Source organism: Dendrobates tinctorius, unplaced genomic scaffold, assembly GCF_039654945.1.
Source record: "Dendrobates tinctorius isolate UK_male_01 unplaced genomic scaffold, ASM3965494v1 ptg000046l, whole genome shotgun sequence".
Taxonomy (NCBI): domain Eukaryota; kingdom Metazoa; phylum Chordata; class Amphibia; order Anura; family Dendrobatidae; genus Dendrobates; species Dendrobates tinctorius.
In genome coordinates, this window is record NW_027361714.1 from 80127315 (window position 1) to 80144254 (window position 16940).

General features: G+C 40.4%; 1 protein-coding gene across 2 annotated transcripts in view; it reads right to left on the reverse strand.

Moving 5' to 3' along the window:
• Positions 1–6412: 6412 nt before the first annotated feature.
• Positions 6413–16940, reverse strand: part of FOXO3 (forkhead box O3) — a 148866-nt gene continuing 138338 nt past the window's right edge. For both annotated transcript variants that reach the window (XM_073576052.1, XM_073576053.1), the window contains exon 3: positions 6413–16804. The gene's annotated coding sequence lies outside the window, so the exon portion shown is untranslated. The remainder of the gene's footprint in view (positions 16805–16940) is intronic.

The following is a 16940-nucleotide window of genomic DNA, read 5'->3' on the forward strand; positions in this document are numbered from 1 at the left end:
TAGTGCGTTTGGAGTGTGCATGTAGAAAAATCGACTAAAAGGTGCACTCCACATCTGGGCTTAGCTCATTTCCCAATCTGACAATGTGAAAATGGTATTTCTTCAGGATTGCTACTAAAAAAATGTCATGTCTGTGACCCACAGCCAGTACTAACAACAACTCTGTGAATTACTACATTGTTGGCAGAGTAGGAAGCTATTCAAAACATTTTCTCTACATGAGGTGAGGAATCTCAGATGTGGAAGGAATTGTTACAAGACAGGAAGAATCAAGGTGAATTTAATGTTAAGTGTGAACGACTAATGAGATTTGGGGAAAGGAGGGACAAGATGTAATGGTTCTGAATTAAAGAGAAATCCTGAAGGATAAGTGAGTGGCAGCAACACTTGGAAAGCTCATTCAGCATTTTCCATGTGGCCACCCATGTGACTACCATTTAATTCTAGTTGGGTGGCACAGTGGTTGTCCCCTCACCAATCACACACTGTGGGCAAATTCATCATGTTTCCTTCTAACGTTTCATAAAAAAAAATCCATTAAAAAAACAGGGGTCAGTAAGGATTATTTGTTTTTTAATTTCATATATAATAAAAACTTTTTTTCATTTTTGTCTGTTTTTATTTTTCATTTTGGCAATATTATGCATTTAGCAATTAGATGCCAAATATTGTTCGGTTCTAGCAGTGATCATAGATGCCTGAAAAAGGCAGCAATGGAATCTCACTTTACTGTTGCTGTAAAGCAATCTTATTATAATAGTGGGCAGAGGATTGGAATGACTAATAGAATGACAGCGCTATTGCTCTCTTGATAAGACCAAATAAAAATGACATAGACAGATAAGGATATACGGAGAAAAAAATGAACAGCAGTCTCAGATTGTATCATCCTTGAGCTGGAACAAAGGTTTCCTAGCATTCGCAGTAGTTCCAGAACATATCATTAGTGAGTTGCAACCCAGCTTTCTAATTGTCAGCACCTTTAGAAAGTATCATCACTGAGCTGTAACGCGGCGTTACCATTATTGACATCAGCCTCAGAAAGTATCATCACTGAGCTGTAAAGCAGCGTTACTTTATGAGACTGCTGTCAATAATGGTATCACTGTGTACAGTGGAATGCATTATATCAGCACAGTAAGAAAGTTTGTTACATTATACCAAAAATTAGAAAGTCCTGGAGCAATGTGTCATGCTCTAAATGAGTCACCTTCCCTAGCTTCTCCTTAACAGCACATTCTCAAGCTATTAAATGGCTTTACTTCATTAAACAGTATGAAGGAAAGTTTGCAATTGACTTGCTTTTTGTATCTGCTTTCATTCTCCTGCAATGAGAGCTTTTATCTTTCATTGTGTACACCTGGTTTCCATGGAGTTTGGCTACTAGGGCCTGCTCAGACCTTGGTTAAAAGCGAGCAGTTGTTACATTCTAAAGGTACTGTCACACTTTGCGATGCACCAGCGATCCCGTCCAGCGATATGACGGGGTCAGGATCGCTGGTGCATCGCTAAGTGGTCGCTAGTGAGCTGCCACACAGGCAGATCTCACCAGCGACATCGCAGGGGACGGGGGTCGTTACTTACCTGTCAGACGAGGCGATCCTGATGTCCTTCCGCCCGCGTCCACGCGTCGCTCGTCTCCACAGCAGGAAACCCAGCAGGAAGCTGACAACGAAAAGCAGTCCAGGACGTTCTCGCGCGATCAGCGATAACCAGCGGGGGAGCCGGTCAGAGGTATCAGACATAGCGATATCGCTAGCAATATCGCTATGTCACAAAAACCAGTGACGTTATAGCGATATTGCTAGCGATATCGCTTAGTGTGACAGGCCCTTAAGAGAGAAGTTAACTCCTAACATACCAGCCAGCTGGCTCCAGCCCATTGATTTCACCTCCCTCTCTCCTCCTGACAAGATGCTGTTATAAATCTTGCAAAATACAAGCCTTCAACATTGGCTTCTCCCAGAGAAGTGCTCCTAATTATGGCTCTTGCTGTCCTGAGCCTTGTGCTTGTTCAAATGCTGTCACCTTTATGTGCAAATGGTGATGGCAGTGTACACTCCAGAACAACCCACTGATAGCTGAATGTGTTACAGCAGAATTTGTGCTGAGCAGTCAGTCCAAGAGGGAAGCCTGCCCTGCCAGAATCTCAGAAGTGAATATGGAAATGCTGAGATATATAGTATATAGTAATAGCTAAATGTAAAATGTTTTAGGAAAAACCCAAACTGCCCCTTGTCCATTCATTTCCGCATGGCAAAATTGAAGGGCCAGATTTATTAAGACGGGTGTTTCACAAACTAGTCTTAATGATGGGCACGCAGAAATAAGATGCACCGTATTCATTAAGAGGCACATGCCACTTAATGAATTAGTTGCATGTTCACCTTACCAGAAATGTTAAAGACTGGAGTAATATATCTGCCATAAGGAACACAGCCACTTTTATAGAATTTCTCGAGTTGCATTAATGCTCCCTGTTCCGCTTCCTCCCATTTTGGTGGAGCTGTCCGAAACTGGTATAAGAACATCAAGTTACAATCTTTTTGATCAACTTAGCGTTGTGCAAAAATTCAGTGACATTTAAAGGTGTTTAACTCCAAAATTCTGGAATAAACACCATGATGAATTGGACGCTTCAGTGTCCATCACTGGTTCACACTTCCTCATGAAGATGTAAGAAAGCACAAGCAGCACAACTGGCAAGAATGGTTATAAAAGTGCTGCATTTTTTTGCAACCTAAGCTCTATCTCGACATCTCTGGTCCAGAGCACCTCTACCTTGGGTTTTCCTTCTTGCAGCCTGTTTTGTAGGACTATAAACCACATATTACACTTACAGTCATATGTAAAAGTTTGGGCACCCCTATTAATATTAACCTTTTTTCTTTATAACAATTTTGGTTTTTGCAACAGGTATTTCAGTTTCATATATCTAATAACTGATGGACTCAGTTATATTTCTGGATTCAAATGAGGTTTATTGTACTAACAGAAAATGTGCAATCTGCATTTAAACAAAATTTGACCGGTGCAAAAGTATGGGCACCCTTATCATTTTCTTGATTTGAACACTCCTAACTACTTTTTACTGACTTCCTGAGGCACTAAATTGGTTTTGTAACCTCATTGAGCTTTGAACTTCATAGCCAGGTGTATCAAATCATGAGAAAAGGTATTTAAAGTGGCCACTTGCAAGTAGTTCTCCTATTTGATTCTCCTATGAAGAGTGGCATCATGGGCTCCTCAAAACAACTCTCAAATGATCTGAAAACAAAGATTATTCAACATAGCTTTTCAGGGGAAGGATACAAAAAGTTGTCTCAGAGATTTAACCAGTTTCCACTGTGAGGAACATAGTAAGGAAATGGAAGAACACAGGTACAGTTCTTGTTAAGCCCAGAAGTGGCAGGCCAAGAAAAATATCAGAAAGGCAGAGAAGAATGGTGAGAACAGTCAAGGACAATCCACAGACCACCTCCAAAGACCTGCAGCATCATCTTGCTGCAGATGGTGTCACTGTGCATCGGTCAACAATACAGCGCATGCATAACGCCTTTTTGTATGACCAAACAACTCAATCTTTGTTTCATCAGTTCACAGGACCTTCTTCCAAAATGTAACTGGCTTGTCCAAATGTGCTTTTGCAGACCTCAGGCGACTCTGTTTGTGGCGTGCTTGCAGAAACGGCTTCTTTTGCATCACTCTCCCATACAGCTTCTCCTTGTGCAAAGTGCGCTGTATTGTTGACCGATGCACAGTGACGCCATCTGCAGCAAGATGATGCTGCAGGTCTTTGGAGGTGGTCTGTGGATTGTCTTTGACTGTTCTCACCATTCTTCTTCTCTGCCTTTCTGATATTTTTCTTGGCCTGCCACTTCTGGGCTTAACAAGAACTGTACCTGTGTTCTTCCATTTCCTTATTATGTTCCTCACAGTGGAAACTGACAGGTTAAATCTCTGAGACAACTTTTTGTATCCTTCCCCCTGAAAAGCTATGTTGAATAATCTTTGTTTTCAGATCATTTGAGAGTTGTTTTGAGGAGCCCATGATGCCACTCTTCATAGGAGAATCAAATAGGAGAACTACTTGCAAGTGGCCACTTTAAATACCTTTTCTCATGATTTGATACACCTGGCTATGAAGTTCAAAGCTCAATGAGGTTACAAAACCAATTTAGTGCTTCAGGAAGTCAGTAAAAAGTAGTTAGGAGTGTTCAAATCAAGAAAATGATAAGGGTGCCCATACTTTTGCACCGGTCAAATTTTGTTTAAATGCAGATTGCACATTTTCTGTTAGTACAATAAACCTCATTTGAATCCAGAAATATAACTGAGTCCATCAGTTATTAGATATATGAAACTGAAATAGCTGTTGCAAAAACCAAAATTGTTATAAAGAAAAAAGGTTAATATTAATAGGGGTGCCCAAACTTTTACATATGACTGTATAAATGGAACCTTTTAGCTGTACTAGTTCCCTGTTGGCTTCAGTCTTAAACATTTTGTACCTAAAAGGATATTAAAGAAGGGACAACCAATAGCAACCAATAACCCTGGACTTTTCTTTCCGGTGTTGGAATATTAATCTAGTGGGCTGGCCTATCACATTTATTTACGTTGTGTTAACCCGTTTCTTGCTTGCGTCTTACTTACCCGTACATGACAGATCTCAGTTCTTGTCCCCTTCACACATTTGGGTAGGAAGTCATTTGACTGATCAGTGTGTTTCTGCAGTTTGATGAAAGTAGAGTACCAAAAGAAATCCACAGAAATATGAGGAACGCATACAAACTCCATGCAGATGCTGTCCTTGGTCAAATCCTAAGGATCCCAGTGTTCACAATGTTGTGATGGTTTCTGTTTTTATTGAGATTTATGTTTGACATGAAAGAATATATCAAACAGCAAGAATCTCTTAAGATTTTTTTTTTGAAGGGAAGATATTTTCTGTGATAAAGGTGTTTTTGTCATTATGATGATTACATTACTGACTGCATGTATACTCTATTCAACATGATATCTAGCTAGACATGGGCCACATTTTTTTACGGTTGTAAGGTTTTTTGGGCATAGAGTTCAAATGGAAGCATAACTTTAAACCACCAAGTAATTTGCATATTTTCTTTGTATGCAGCAGTATAAGTGAGCAACATATGATAGTGGGGAACACAATGCCTGTCTAACATACACACTGCATTTAGTGATGTTTCAAATGTTCATATAAATTCAACCAGCCGGTTTAGAACAAACAGTCATGGTTTAAATGACTTTTTCATTGAATTTTGCATGTAAATAGATTGCCACTCTCCAAGAGAGAGGACCCTGCTGACCATAAAAGCTTATACTCTCCAGGAAAGAGGACCCTGCTGACCATAAGAGTTTATACTCTCCAGGAGAGAAAGAGCTCTCCTCTGACATAAGAGCTTATACTCTCCAGCTCATATAATAAGAGCTAGTACTCTACAGGAGACATCCCTGCTGACTACAGTTGAGCGAAACAGGTCGGTCAGATTCAAAAGTCGCTGACTTTCGCCAAAGTCGGGTTTCATGAAACGAAACCCGACCACAGTGTGAAGTTGGCCATGCGGTCGGCGACCCAAGTGTCAAAGTCGAGTTTCGCTGAATGCTTGTACGTGACTTTTTTCAGCCAATGAGAGAAGCGGAGCGGAGCGTAGCTGGAGTGGGAGGGAGAGAGGAGAGAGATTTCGCCGCCTCTGGGGTTAAAATTCATGCCAGGTGTGTTTACAGTCCTCCACTCACTGCCGACTTTTCTCCCCATTGACTTGCATTGGGATTCGTGCTTCACGACTTTTCCCTATAGTCGGTCGATTTCGTTCGACTCGACTTTTGAGAACGTGGGGTTTCATGAAACCCGACTCGACCCTAAAAAAGGCAAAGTTGCTCATCTCTACTGCTGACCATAAGAGCTTGTACTGTACAGGAGACTTAACCAGTGACTCTGAAGATGGAAAACTACTGCTCGATATTTACTGTACTTTGATGAGAGCTAATCTGTGATGGCCCAGGTACAGACCACCAATGTACAAGGTATGATTATCTGCACGATGACCTAGCTGCAGGCATTCATGTGCGTCAACACAAAATGATGCTTGCCTTCTCAATGATGTTTCACCAGTGTGGAAAATGGCGCAAGGCAAAGTTTTTTGTGTGTGTGTGTATCTGTAAATTGAATTTGTGAATTTCAGGAAATTCCACTTGAAACTGATCCTCTGCGAATCATTTCTTCAATTCTAGTCACAATGTAATATTCCCATGCGGTCATGTTGTGACTTTTGATACGCAGTTTATTTTGTGCATTGTGTATGTAATCTATTTTATGTAATCGGTGACAGCCCTGTGCAAGAGAACACAATTTTTTTAAGAAATAAATCTCAAACAATAAGCCAGGTCAGAGATCCATTATGCTTTATTTACATGCATCACCATCTTCTTAGTTTTTCTTTTTTGTTGTTTTTTTCTTTTTTACAAACTAGGTTACAATTTAAAATGGAATACACAAGGCAATACCTACTAACACCACGTGGAGTAAAGCAATGCTTTTCTATTGCAATTGGAACGAAAGAGGTGTCCAAATCAGGGTGGTGGGTAAAAGGTAGTCTAGTTGTGGGCTGTTCGCCTTCCCGTGGCAATTAGTGTAAATGATTTCAAAATAAAAGCACCCGGCGTAGGCTACACAGGTCATGTGAAAACATGTAAACTTTGACGACACCAACACCTCTGATATTCCTTCATGAACAAAGTGGAAGTGAATGTGTTCTGACAATATACATTATTAAAAGACATACAGAAATATGTTGGCTGGTGTAATGTACACTCTTCTACATGGGGGGGCGCTCCTCTCTTCCACAATCTCCATCTACGCCTGTCATGACTATAGAAAGCACCGATTCCGTCTCCACTTATTCCTTCATCTATATTAGATAAAATTAGAGATCAGCCTAAAAATTATGCACCGTCAAGGAAATATCTCATGACTAGAGTTGAGCGCAACAGGTCGGTCAGATTCAAAAGTCACCGACTTTCGCCAAAGTCGGGTTTCATGAAACAAAACCCGACCACAGTGTGAAGTTGGCCATGCAGTCGGCGACCCAAGCGTCAAAGTCGGGTTTCGCCGAATGCTTGCACGTGACTTTTTTCAGCCAATGAGAGAAGTGGAGCGTAGCTGGAGAGAGGGAGAGGGAGAGAAGAGAGAGAGAGAAGAAAGAGAGAGAGAGAAGAGAGATTTTGCCGCCTCTAGGGTTAAATTTCATGCCAGGTGTGTTTACAGTCCTCCACCAACTGCCGACTTTTCTCCCCATTGACTTGCATTGGGTTTCGCGTTTCCTGATTTTTCCTGACTTTTCCCTATAGTCGACCGATTTCGTTCAACTTGACTTTTGAGAAAGTCAGGTTTCATGAAACCCGACTCGACCCTAAAAAAGGCAAAGTCGCTCATCTCTACTCATGACATAATTGTAAGGACATAGCAAAAGTCTACCATGTGGAAAAGAGGAGACACTACACTTAAAGGTAAAGTAATACTATCTGATCTCTGACTTTATAGACATAACAGGATACACAAGTAAAAAGAAAAAACTAAACTATAGTTAATTGAATTAATGCTCTTTATAAACAGGGTTCCTTTACAAGTCAACTCTCTAGCACAGCTGCAATACTCACTAGGTAGGCCGCCACTTACAAGAGAACTCATCAGTTATGAGATTGCAGCCGCTTTATTTTCCATAACACTGGTATATGTTTCACTCCGTATAGCATTTGTATGGGTATATATAGTTTTTTTATCAAAGACATAAAATGGCAGAAAACGTAAGAGTTTTCCTATATTCACTTAAGCAACGTAAAAGTAATGGGTGTGAAGGCCAGGGAGAAATGCTAAGAAACTAGATAGGGGTTTTCGACAGGAGACAAAGACTAAATTTCGGGCATGTTCATTTAGCAATACTGGAGAAACAAAGCCACTGATTTGGGAAATTATTTTCATTTGGTTTAGGTAAGCATTTTCCAAATATATATATATATTTATATACAATGACATAAATGCACATTTAAAGAAGGACTCTAAAAAATTTTTGAAGAGCTTTTAGAATTATGTATAGTAGCAAAATTTACTATTGTACCATGTTAATGAATCAATCTAAAAGCCATCTCAGATTGTCATACATTTTCCCACTGTTAATGAATCCCGTAACTGTTCGAAAGATCAACAGATCAAAGCCGGGCGAATCAATACTAGTTAACTGGTGGTCTCTGAAGCACAGAAGGGACCTATTAAAAACAGTACAAATGGGAGAGCTGATGAATAGGGGTCATTACAAGTTACAGTTCCACTCGCATCAATGTATTCCTTGTACAGAATGAAATTACTTTGCCCTCTCCTCGCTCTCATTATACATTGGCGATGCCCTTGTCATTTTTAGCTATTTTTTTTTGGGACGCTATTGAAATGGAGGCCGACATAGGCAAAATGTTGAAGTCAGCAGAAGATCTGTTTATAACTTTGGAATCCAGAGATCATTTTTGTCCAAGTTAAGAAATAATCCTTCCTATAAATTGGGATTGTGTCTCGTTTCCTGTGCAGTAATTTGTTCAATAGCGTGGTGGTTTTTTTCCTTCTTGAAGACCAGATTTGCAAAGGTAATAAGCAGATCGAGTGGAGCCAAAGAATGACTTTTGTACTATACTGCTAGGCAATAGGCATGACGCACCCCTGTCCTGGAGGGGTTATGCAAGCCCCGATTGTGTATGTATGGATTCCAGTAAAGGAGATTTCAGTGCCCATTACAGCACCATTAAGAATAAAATTCCATGAGCAGCAGACATGACAAGCAGCTTCCTGACGCTGAACACATCTCGTCCCATTCTGATGCAGCAGCTCAGATGGAAGTAAGTGTGAGTGATCAGCGAGTTCAGCTTGGTTTACTAGAACGTATTCTGCTACATTGTACTAATGCAAAACTAGGACATTTCCCATAATGTAAATACTGACAAATCTGCCCCGATAAACGCCTCCGAGCGGAGACCGGGCATCCTGGAAACAGGGGAACGGGGAACACTTTACAGTATCGCGTAGCTGCTGAATGTGCTGTGCTTGAGGTTTCTTAAATGACAAGCGTGCTAACACAGACCATATTGACTAAAGTATTCCTTCCTGTAAACATCATAACATCGGATTAACAAGTCTGAGACTATCGCTGTGTCACTGGCAAGGCTCAACCATCAGCTTGGAAATTCCATTTTAAATGCTATGCGCAGTTTGCAGCCATTTTTAACACTCCAATGCGCTTAAAATAAAAAATAAGCAACTCCGCAAACAGTCTTGATTAACCACTTACTGGCGCAAAAATTTTTCATCTTTGTGCCGTTTTCTTCCATCTTTTCTTTTTTTTTACCCTCGACATAGCCGTATGAGGGCTTGTTATTTTTTTGAGAGATGAGTTGTAGTTTTGTTTCCTTTTTCTAGTTGAATGACACCATTCACTTTACCATATAATTTACCCCCCTTACGACCTATGACATATAGGTATGTCACAAGTTGCCTCCCCCGCTTTGGTGATCAGATGTCATGTGCCTCTAACAGCCGCAGGTGGATGGCGATAAAATGCAATAACGGGTGATCAAAACATCATATATACCCCAAAATGGTATCAATAAAAACATCAGCTTGGCGCCCACAAAAAAACCTCACCCAGCCCCAGATCCCGAAAAATGGAGACGCTACGGGTCTCAGAACATGGCGCCATTTTTTTTCCTTTTTACAAACTTTCATTTTTTTTTCCACCAATTAAATAAAAGAGAACCTAGACATGTTTGGTGTCTGTGAACTTATAATGACCTGGAGAATCATAATGGCAGGTCAGTTTTACCATATAGTCAACATAATCCATTTATTGTGAGGTGAAAATGAACTGGCAAAATATTCTCCAGTTCAGTACGACTACGGTGATACCAAACCTGTACAATTTTCATGTTATTTTAGTGGTGTTTTTTTTAATTTGTAAAAAAAAAATATATATATTTGTTTCCGTCGCTATTTTCTTTTTCATTTTTCTGTTCATAGTACTGTATAAGCTGAAGTCTGCATGCTGGCACTGACGTCATTTAAATGCCTTTGTCAGAGATGGACAATGGCATTAAGTGGCTGAGCTACAACGATCAGACCTCGTTTTAGCCTCTACCGCTACAGGACGATGCTGGCTGTGTAACACCACTGGCGTCGCTCTGGTACGCAGCAAGCTCAGGTCCTGAGACTGCATTGTACTTTTGTTATTGACCTATGAAAACAATGTACGACATAGATTGTTAACGAGTTAAAAATCGGTTTTGTATATACTATGCAGCTCTTTGTATCAGCTTGGTTACATCACAAAGAAAGATTGTTACCCATGACTGTTTATTTTTAGCGTAACCAAGGAGACACATCTGTCTGCACAGGACCAGTGTACACAAACAGTAGGAGATTTTTCATCAAGACTATTTGCAGGTTACATTGTTTTCTTTTAGTTGCTTGGAGCTGTAAAAGATTGCAAAATTACTCAAATCTTTTAAAGGGAACTTTAATGAATTCTATGAGAAAGTGATATGGCATATCCGAAATACAAAGATAAAAGATAAATATTGATAGCAGTAAAAAAATAACTAAGAAGACCTACTAAGGGCTTGTTCACACATAGCTTTTTTTCGTGCAGAAAAAACACAGCGATTTACAGTAATGGCAAAATGAGATATCAAAAATCTGTATATATTTGCCTATGCTATTAATTTGTGGTGCATTTAAAAAAACAAAACAAAAAAAACAGCTTGTTAATTCTTCCAGCGTTTTTACCAGTTTTTTTGCCATTCAGATCAAAATGTCCTAGCACCAAAAAATTCATCAAAAACGTGTATAATTTCCGCTGCGGTCTTCTGGCCATAGCCTGTGCTTTTCATGCAAAATAGAATGTAGTCACCATCATTCGTCCTTAAGGGTTGAGAGAAGCTGCCATATGTATACTGGATTACCATCGGTAACTTTTGGTGGTCGTGCTAACTGCCTAAGGATCTGGTAATGTCTGTGCACGCTTCCGAGGTTCTTGATAACAAAAATAGTGAAGTCTGCAGGGTAATTCTTGCTGTAACACTCGAAAGCCTAAAAGTCAGTGGAATCCATCAAGAATCACTACGATTTCTTTGAAAACTTTACCAGACCTGCCATGGTTCAGTTCGAGGAAAAGTTCAGTTTTACATTGAAAAATGTTGTTTTTGGGTAACCGGTAAGCTATAGACGACTCCAACCAAGACATGATGCACACGTTTTTTGCTATAGTCTCCATGTCCGTTTTTCTGAACGGTTAGTCATACTTTCCCTTGGTATGTGATCACCATCTTATCACGGTAAGCTGTATTGTGGCAGCTCCCCTGCTGTGAGATTGGCCACTCATAAGGTGGCTTTCACATTCAGGCACCCATTCACTGGTCCCTCAGGTCTTGCATCGGAACCCCCTGCAAAATGAGATTCGGACGTATGCACCGAAGGAGTAATGGACTATAATGTTGCCGACAGAGCAAACGTGCTCTCTTGCATATCATTTCCAGAAACGTACGCCTACTGGAGTCGACTACGGCTGAGTGTCCGCCTCCAGTAGGTGTGTATGCCCGGAAATTATGCACGAGAGGGCACATGTTCACCCTATTAGCATCCTTATAGTATATGGCGCCATCAGCGTATATGTCAAAATCCTAATTAGCGGTAGATTCAGACACAAGCCACGACAGGGCTAAGGAACAGGTACCAGAATGCAATGCGAAAGCACCTAAAACTGAGGCAGACGATAGCCGCCTTCCCCCCTTCTAAACTCGATCCATGAAAGTGTCATAAAAGCTTTGAAAAGGTTAAGAATTTTCATGCAATTTCTCCCAGCTCTGACAAAATAGGTGGTGCTGAAATGAGATGGGGGCACGACGGTGGCGGGACGTCACAGCTTGTCTAACTCACAAGTTGTGGCGTTCCCTACGCCAGAAATCTCCCTCCAGTCACTGAACCTCCTGATTCATAAAGAAATGAGTACCTTCTTAAAGAATCAGTAGCAACTCGATTTCCTCGCCGGTCTTGACGAATCAGGGCCATTGAGTACTGTTTTTTTCCCTAGCAAATACCTCTAAGATGGTGTAGGAAGTCTCACAGCCCAAGCAATGCTGCCGGGGTAAAAAATGATGCAAATTAGCTTCCATTCAAGGAGAATCAGTAGCATATAGACGTCACACCTCGCCAAACAATACCTTGCTCCATACTAATGAGGCAAGAACCCCGAAACTGTGTACAGATGGGTTCTTTTCCCTTTGGACTAATAAGTCATATTGCAGCTCTCGCTATGGCGACTTCTTCTGGAGAAGAGCTCATTTACGTATGGTCTGTCCTCCATTTGTCTGCTGTTGACCTACTATGTAGTATCTGAAAAAGCATGGATCTGCATAAACAGTGAAGAACACAATCTATACTGGGGTGCCTGAGGGTACACTCCCCATAGGGACACAGGCGCTCATCCTTACTATCGGAGACGGTTTGTAGTCAGAACTAACCCCAGAATGCTGTACAACAGTAGCAAAAACACCAAGCAGTGAAACAGGACAACAGAGGCCAAACAGGTCATTGACACATTACAAATAGTCACTACGATGGCAATGTGAACAGGGTGTAAAAGAGCAATCTAGCAGCAATATTGGCCAGTTACAAGTATGGGGACTGTCATATTTGCTCTTATTCATTTTCCCTGGAGTTTTCCTTTAAAAAGCAAATCTTGAGACCTGAACCTCAAACGATCACTGAAGCCTCAATCAGATGCCTACAAAACAAGGTCAGAGAATGGACCACGATTGTATTCTAAGCATATAGGACGCTGTTCACCATATCTTACGTGATTGTGTAAAATTGCTGCAGCAACTACAAGAAAACTAATCGCACCCCGGCTGCAGTGTGTGAACGCAGCCGCAGTGTTACAGGAGCAATATATTTTGAACCTTTCTTGGCAGTATTGATGAGGCCCTTTGAGAGCAGCAATAAATTCACCTTCATCAAAATGCATCATGTTAGCGTTTGTGCAATGTCACCAATGTGTGCCACTAAGGAAAGGCGCCCGAGGGGCACGATGACAAAGGAGAAGACACTAACTCTGCAAAATGTACTGTGGCTACTATTGAAGCGTTATTAGCCTGTGGATCGCATTCCTCGCCCTCGTTATCACACATTTATGGGTCTTCTGTATGAATGGCTGAAAGATAAATACTGGCTTGTTCTCCGGTCATACCCTTGACTTTTTCATGATATATATGAATGCAAAAAACACACAATGGATTTCAGTAATAAACATTTATAAAATTATTAAAACCCTCTTGTGACCACCAAAGGACGGCTACAGAAGCATAAAAAGGTGATCCAACTTTGCGCACAATATTTTTAAGGTCCGAAAAGGTGGACAACCTACCATAAAGAAAGTGTTTAATAATGTTGTTTTTACATTGTACCCCAACCTGATCAGAATGGCGGTGATATGTATCCTCAGAATGGTCAGGTGCAGGATTTTCATGGAGATGGTGTGCGGATCCAAATCACGAAATACAATGGACCACCATGCATTTTGTGATTGTAATGGACGCCATGCCTCATTTAGTAACATGTGAGAGTCTCTCAGTAGTGCAGCCTCGGGCTGCGGGCCCGTAACTCCAAGCAATCATATCTGACCTAAGAAATAAGACGGTTTTCACATTTTAATAAAAAGAGCTTTTTTTTTCCTATAGTAAGCCCTTGGGAACAGAAATAAACAAGTTAAAGCTAAACTATATGGCAAGAATTCACGCATGTCAGAAGGCCAAGATCCAAGATTTTGGGCCCTGAACACATCAAGCACCAGGTTAGTGGAAGGTTAAGCACCTTTTTATTGGACACATAGTTATACATGAATTCAATTTAGGGTGGCCTTATTTAAAACCTTTTTTGAGGGTGGGGGAAGGTTGTATTTTTTCTGGATTTTTTTTTGGCAAAAAAACCTTGATCCAGGTTTCTTATCTCATGTTAATATGCAGCATCCTACTGCGCCTTAGTGGCGCTTTTTTGGTGGTTTTTTTTGGTTCTCTGTCACTTTTTTATATGCAGCATGATTTATGGCATTTTAATAGGCTTCTTTTTAGGGAAATAAGAGCAGGAAAAAACTCTCAAAGAAAAAAACTTGTGAAAAATCATGGTGTTTGTTACAAGTAAGTAGCTATGAATATATGAATGACCTAATAGCCATTGCTATGCAATCGTCCGCGTGTACTGTGATCTGCGCTTTAAGAGAAATACAAACTATGGGTCCACCAATATGTGGATTCTTCTCCAATCACTATTTTCTTGTGTTCATTATTCAGCTTTTGTAAAAAGCAGAAGACTTAGAACAAGTGCAGGTGAAAACATGAACACATTCACTGTGTTTAGTACATACAGGAGATACACTTAGCTATCTTTTACACACCTATTCACATTTAGATGGGGAGTCTATCACCAGGTTGTTGCTGTCCCATCTGAGAGCAGCACGATGTAGAGGTGAAGACCCTGATTCCAACGCTGTATCACTAACTGGGCTGCTTACTGCAGTTTTGCTTCAGATCTGCAAGTATTCTGAAAGCTGAGCTCTGTATAACCCCGCCCACACCACTGTTTGGCAGCTTTCTGTGTACACTGCTCATAGGCAGAAAGTTGCCAATCAGTGGGGGGGCGTGGTTCTACAGAGCTCAAGAATATGCTGGACAACATGGCAGCTGGTGTTTACTTGTCCTCTAGTCATTTTTTTATCAAAACTAAAGCAAACAACCCAGTAAGTGACACATCGTTGGAATCAGGGACTTTGCCTTTTCACTATACTGCTCTCAGATTAGGTGTCAAAAACGGGTGACAGAGTCCCTTTTAGCAACTACTGTATGGAAGAAGGAAATTAGGGTGAATACTATGTAAACCGAGCCACTGCCAATGTTACCAAGTCACAGCTTCTAATACTTCTAGGGTCAATAATCTATATATCGTGCTGGAGGAAATTAGCCATCTTTGCCGACACAGTGAACTATGAGCACCGGGTACTGGTCAGTTATATTGATCCGTGAGGACTAATTCATGTATGCTACATATATAGTGCAAGCGCAGGTGCGTCGGGCAAACATGGTAAGAGTGCTACGTTCAGCCACATGCATTGATGTAATGACTGATAATGAATGGTACAGACGATAAAATCAAAGGATCACAAATGTCACGGAACAACACACAAGTAAAGATAATGATAATTGCCAGGTCTGGAAATTAGAAATTCAGTAGAGGGGTAAATTAGTTTATGTTTCTAACATTACACTGGCCACGTCATAGGGACGCATGCGCTTATCCTTTCTGTAAAGAAGGAAAAAAAAACAAAACAAAAAAAAAACTAGTTTGCCTCTGCTTCCTAACGCTCATGCATAATGATTAATCTCTGTACATAACAAAATATATTTATATATTTATATTCATAATGCCATAATGCAAAGGAGAAAGTCTTCATATATCAATCAAGTACAGAACTAATATATATACTGTATATAGAGAGAGATCACTTGCCTCTGTACTTTAGATACCAAGTTGCAATAATGTACCATTGATGTTCATTCACAATATGCTCCCCCCCAAAAAAAAAGAAAATAACAAAAAAAAAAAAATAAAACAAAAAATTAAAAAAAAAAAGGATCAGACATATTGAGCATTAATACGGAAGGCCTTCTTCAGCACCAATGTGCTTTCCACATAATAATGTAACCTGAAATCCCTCTTGGGGTTTTATCTTATTCTTCCATTAAGGGTTTCTGAATGCAAAATATATTATTGAAAGCCAAGTGACGGAAGCCCCATGTAGTGCAACGCTTGGTACGAAGCCCCGTGTACAGTGGTTGTTTTGGTACACATACATACACAGCATTGCCAATAGACTGCCATGTTGGCCACATATCCTATGGAAATCCCTTTCTGGCCATTTGGTGATAAGAAGCTTTAAAAAAAAAAACAAAAAAAAAAAACTAACACATGAATCAAGAACAAACTGTATAAACTCCACTGTTCTGGATATATTAGTAAAATACAGCAGTATACATATGATTTGGGTGACTGGAAGAAAGTACCATGTCAGCAACATATTTATCCCTGAATTGCATCGTTAAAAGGAAAAAAAAAAAACAACCAAAAAACGTTGCAAATGGAAAGGACAGTAATAAGTAAAGCGTCTTCCATGGAAAATTCTGCCTTTTTGGCATAACGGAGAGGCAGTAGATTGACTGTTAGCTTATATGAATACTGTCAGAATATTCCTATTACAGGTGCTAGTAAATGGGAAAAATTATGAAAAAAAACAAAAAATATGGATTGCAAATGTGTGATCCTCCCCTACAAAATGGGCAGCACAGGTCAGAGGTGTACGGCTGGTGGGGACGTGATGCATGGCAGCTATGCCAGCTATGTAGACAAACACCACTGCAGAACAAGACGGTGCCCACAAGATCACATTCTTCCATGTAGGTTCTCCTCTTGTGCAGACACTTTTGCATACTTGAACAATGAAGGAGGGAGGTGACCGGATTATCCTGGAAGGAGCGTTACTTGAGTTTGAAGGATATCTGCTAACAGTCATTGCAAGGTTCGGAGATTGGTGCAGGATTCATGAAAAGGTCATAAGCTGTAAACAGTATCACTGTCTGCTTGCTGACAGCAGTTTTGGCAAAGGGTTTCATTTATAGGGTCGCTTGTCAGTTCTTGGGCCTGTAAAACAAGGGAACAAAATTTTACAATTAATACAGGAAAATCCAAAATGTATCCTATCTATACAGACTGAAATGTTACGTGATCCATGGAAAGTCAGTACAAAATGTGCTCGTTAATATTCGCTATGACCGTT